The following is a 5,577-nucleotide window of genomic DNA, read 5'->3' as shown; positions in this document are numbered from 1 at the left end:
GTGGGTTTCAATCCAGCTTTCTTTCCAAAATACTTAGTAAATTTGACCTGCCTTGGAGAATCGTTGTCAGCGATCTTGAGAACGGATTGGCAATTCTCTGCGGTATCTCTTCTTTTTTTGTTTTAATATACGTATTCGCCCTCAGAGACTTGTATTGAAATGGGATCACGTTTCAGTACACTGAGTGCTTTGGACGGTGCATTGTGGCATTCTTTCTTACTGATCTTCAGTAGGTATGTCAGCCAGTTCCTCCTATCCCTGGGGAGCTGCAAAAAGCTACGGGCTGGTCCTTCTGACCCAGCCAGCTCCTGGTTTCACAGGAGCCCTGCACCCACCAACCTTCCCAGCAGTTGCCGTCTGGTCTCTGTGCGCCTTTATCTGAAACCCAGCTGAGCTCTTGTAGTTTTCCAGCAACCTAATGGGGCTCAACAAATCCCGGCGCTGGCTGCGGCCGTGTCCTCGCCTGAACTCCGGCTACTCCCGGTTGTGTTTACGGAAAGCCAGGCTTTTCAGTACCAGCGCCGGTGGCCGCTCCTCACAGTGGTGCCGCACCATCCTGTTGCCGATGGCTGCGCTGGCCCTCCTGCCAAAAAGCATCACTTCTCATTGTCCCCGAGCAGACGTTGTCTGCGTAAACAGGAAACTTCCTTAGAACAACTTCTAACAGATCTGATTGTGGAGCAGAAATGACTCCTGTACCTTGCCGTGGGCCTGTGACACGCACAGCAACGCCCCGCTCTGCTCGGCTGGTCCTGGCCCTGGGGGGAAGATGCTCTTTGGGGTCAGTTTTGCCCTTTGGCCAACCCTTCCCCAAAGGGGACGCAGCGTAGTTTTGTGTGAAAGCTGTTGCACGCCTTCAGTGATGAATTCCTCTTTGTCTAGATAGCTGGGAATAGAGCTCCTCCGTGCTGCCAGAGCTGCAGTGGCACTGGGAAACACTAGGACACCTCTGGCACTGCCATCCCCATACGCCACAGCTGTATGTGCTGCCCTGGCCCCGTTAGGTCCCCAGCCCCGTGGGGACACCGGCTGCTGGGTCACAGCTGAGCCAGCCTTGCCAGCAGACAGACCCACTCCATCAGCATCCGCCAGCGCTGTAACGGATATCGAGTCACTACCCTGAAATACAGACGCTTCCTGCTCTGAAAAGAAAAGCTCCAGCTTTTTTGGGGGAGTTTGCTTATTTTTTTTAGAAATGCCTCGGCATTTCGGCAGCCCCACGTGCTGCTGCAGGCTGTAACCTTCCCCGCCGTGACCCTTCAGTGCCTGGGAGCGTCTCGTAGGGTTGTTTGATTTGTACAATCTGTTTGATCTGTAGTAGGGGGACCTTGAATGAGATGGTACAATAGAAGAATAATATATATAATAATGTATTTTATTTATTATATATATAAAATCTTCTCTACTTGGTGAGGGTAACTTGTGATTGCTGGTCTGTGCACCAAACTCCCATTAACTGTGTTGGAGCGAGCCGTTGGTGTGTATGTGAGAGGAGAGCGAAGCCCAGAGAATTGCTCCAAACTCACCAACGTAAGAGAAATTGTAAATGAGTCCCTGCTCAGCCCTTGCCCCGCTTGTCTGAAGTTTGCTGGTTTTAAATGGGGGCTTCAGCTGTAGGGGTTAATGTATGTTGTAGTGGTTGAAGTACAGGGCTTGAGTTGGACGGGGGTTGCTGTTTTGGCTTTTATTCAACAAACGTTTAGATTAAAGTGTATTTCAGACCACCGCACATCTCTTATCTATCTGTAGCAATCTCTAAGGCAAATACCATATAATAACAGAGATCAGGTTATCACCTGATAACATGACGATTAAAAATCCAAAGAAGATAAGTTCATATTCTGAAGCGGCTTGTTCCTGGGTTCATCGCAGTTTGGACTAAAAAGCTCATAAATCGAGCGATTAAAGGAGGTGTGTGGCACCGACCTGGGGTGACTCGCTCTCTACCAGCAGCTGGGAGACGAGGTCCTGGGACCTTCTGTGGCGGGTTCAGCTGCAGAGTGAGCGGGACACGAACCCCGGAGCTCGTCCTTCCCTGCGGGCTGCACCCTGGAGGGGCCGTGCCCGCGCGCTGCGCACAAACCGGCTGGCTCCTAATTACAGTCCTGCTTTGCTCTTCTCTTCTTGGTGTGCTTCTCCGCTCACGTTTCTACATGCAGAGCTGCTCGAAGAGCGATGCTTTTTTCTACTCTGTCCAGCTGGATGAGGCAATATTTGTGCTTTCTCCAGTCATGATCTATCCCAGGCTGCGGCACATCCCTTATCTCCTCTGCTCTCCTCGCCGTGCCTCTGCCTACGCCGGCAGCGATAAGGAGAGATGGCAGGACCTGGGTTCAGGAGCTCTGCAGTGCAAATGTTGACAGGCTAATGGGATTTTGCAAAATGATCCTTACAAATGACTCGCCTGGACACCAAATCTGCCCACCCAGTAGTTATTAAGCTGGAAAAAATGAGCTGGGCTTTACCCAGAGCAGATGTATGTCCTGAGTGGGTGGGTGGGTGGGTGGGTGGATGGATGGGTGGATGGGTGGATGGAGGCTGCTGTAATCCACAGCTTGGGTGGAAGTGGCATGTAGAGGTGGCCTCTGCTGTAATCATTAGATGTGATAGGCCATAAATTACTTTTCAAAAGGCTCCTATTGCTGCTAATGTGTTTCCCTTCTTCTGCTGATGGATGGGGCACCCAGTGGGGAGGATCAGAGCAAACCCAGTTTCCTTAAGTGTTTTCAGAGGAGGAATGGGTTTCACACCTGCCTGAGCACTACCCAGCAGCAGGTGAGGAATGCTGTCAGCTTGGAAGACCACTAAGGAGAGGTGGCCATTAAACTTTTTGTTGTCTTTTGTATTTTAATGTCTAGTGGAGCTCTTCCTTTCCCTCTTGGAGGTCTCACTGCTGTAAGCATATCTTCTGGGGAAAGTTTATTCCTTTACCAGTCCACAAGCAGAGGTGAACAGAGCTTGTTGTCACCGAGTCCAAAGGCATAGCTGTAGGTTTTGACCACAACGTGGATGTTTTTAGCACCAAGGGAGTGCTGTAGCGTTTATTTTAAAATAATAAATAAATAAATATAAAGTTAGGAGCCTGCAAGTAAACAGAGCTTCCGTTATGACAAAGCATCCAGTTGATTAGACTAGCTTTGAGTAGGTTTACCTGACATGGAGCCAAATTCCTTGTTGACTTTCATGTTGGTTTTAGCGGACATGCACTGGGGCCTGTGGTACAAAGGGCTGCCGCTGGAGAAACCCTGTTTAGGATTTCTAAGGCTGCAGCTGGGGGAGGCAGGGGGAATTTCAGTGGATTTCCCCACTGCTGAGAAAGCAGTAGCAATACTGTTACAATAGAGGATCCTTATCAGTGGATTCCAGTGGACTTAGATCTGTGTCCCTTGACATTTCCATTAAAATAGGCTTCCTGAGCCAGTCTAGAACAAAAGCATACCTAAGCCTAATATCAGTGACAACACAGAAAATTACAGAAAAGAATTTATCTGGTAGAAGCAGAAAGAGAAGCTACCCAAGGCTCCGCTTCCTTTCATCACGGGGAAGGCCTCTGGGAAGCATCCTTATAAATCAACAGGAGTATTAAACATGTGCTTAAAGTTAAATGCGTGCTCAAGTGCTTTCTTGGACCGGTGGGCAAAACCACGAGCGCTCCCACGGCTGTCGATAGCGTTACTCTGCGGGCTCGCAGTGTCCAGGAGACACAGACATTTTCATCTTAGTCAAGTGAAATTGCTTTGTTTATTGCAAGAAGGTAGGTTTGTACCTTCCCCCTTCAACGCTTCTGCAATCTCTGGGCTGTGCCTGAACAGGATCCTATCTGTTTACTTTGACATTGAAATTACAGCAGTTTAGTTAATCTCATCTACGCCTTGTTTATCTTCCTGATGGGCCCCGCTGGCCACTTGCAGATTGAAACGCAGCTCCTGTTACTGCACACTAAATAATTTATTATTGCAACTCTGCTTCAGCGCAGTGTCTTCTCCGGACATACTGGTGGGAGATGACTAATTTTAAAATGGGGAGAGAGATTTGCCCGTGGTGTGTTCGCCTTGGGGGGAGGTTTGAGGGCGGAAAGGACCCGGGACCAGCCCGAAGCTGCAAGTTGTGCATCCCTGACCTCCTGTGAGGAACGGAGGTGCCACGCGGCCACTGGCAATAAAAATCAGGGACGGTGGCGGAACAAGATACCTGTGTCCTAACTGTATGGAAATGGTATTTGATGTGCAGTCCTCCCAGCACCCAGACAGACCACAGCCACGGCTGAGCAGAAGTTTGGGGCACGGCTGTCTCCAGTGCCTGTTAACACCCTGCGGGGTGGATGTCCTCAGCAGGTCATTTTCTAACCTCACCCCACTGATACCCAGGTTTTAAGACCAGCCAAGGGCACTGTCACGCCTGCCTGGGTCTCATCCTGACATCGAGACCTGGCATGGCCGTGAGACGCTGCGAGCGGGTGCTGGGCCGTCGCACCTCCGTGCTCAGGGACACAAAGCCTGCAGAGAGGGGCCGGTGCTGGATTAAATCATCCCACGCAGCCCCTGCGCTGCCTCACCCTGCCAGGCTGCCCCGAGCTGCTGGAAGTGGTGGGAAAATCCAGGTCTGAGTGTGGGGATGAGTAATGCTGTAGCTATCTCTTTCTTCCATCAATACGGTGTGTCCTCACACATGCCAGAGCTGGGCAAGAGCTTTTGTTTTGGCTGCTTTGGGAAATAATTGCATTCTTTTAATATCTCAAAACAAAGATTTACCACAGGGGCAAAAAGACCACACGGGAAGGTGCTGCAGAGTTAACCAGAAATGTCCATAAAAAGTCTTCGTGGGGGAGCATCTGAGCAGCTTGCAGACGTTTCCCTGTTCTGGCTGCTCCCTCCCAGGCCGTGTGTCCAGGAGGGCAAACCATGGTCCTGTGGCCAGCGTGGCCAGGCTGTGCTTGCCCAGGCCTCTCCCCAAAATTCCTATTTTTTTTCTGAGAGTCCTGGGTGCACTGTGGCTCCTTGCAGCACACCACACCTGTGTGTGTGTGTGTCTTGGCCGGCTGTACGTCTGTCTCCCTCTGTCCCCGTGTCTGTCCTGCTGTGAGGCACCGCGGTGCTTTGCTCCCCATCCTCCCAGCGCCCCGGTCCCGGCAGGACCTTCATCCCAGCGGAAAGCCTCTTCCCCCACTTTGGGTGCCCGCTTCTCCCTGCATCACCTTCTGGAAAGTCCCCACCTCCCCCCAGCTTGCGGGACACCCCCTTCAGCCCCCCCCTTTTTTACCCTGCCTCTCCCGCTCGCCCCAGGGCTGCCTCAGCCCCCCCCCCCCCCTTTTCACTCAGCTTGTGGGTGCCCCCCTGCACCCTGCTCCGTGGTCTGCTCTCCCCGCTTCGCACCTACCCAGCCCCTGGGTGCCCCCCTCCCACCCCCACCCGTGGGCTCTCCCCGTAACCCCGTACCCCACCCCCGGCACCGGCTCCCGGGCGGGGCGGCCGCCGTCGGGCGGCCAATGGGCGCGGGGGGGCGCGGCCGGCGGGGCCGCCGCTTTTAGCGGCCGGGCCGGGCCGGGCCGGGCTGTACCGGGAGGCGGCGGAGCGGGGG

Source organism: Strix aluco, chromosome 25 (assembly GCF_031877795.1).
Source record: "Strix aluco isolate bStrAlu1 chromosome 25, bStrAlu1.hap1, whole genome shotgun sequence".
Classification (NCBI taxonomy): domain Eukaryota; kingdom Metazoa; phylum Chordata; class Aves; order Strigiformes; family Strigidae; genus Strix; species Strix aluco.
This window is presented reverse-complemented; position numbering follows the sequence as displayed.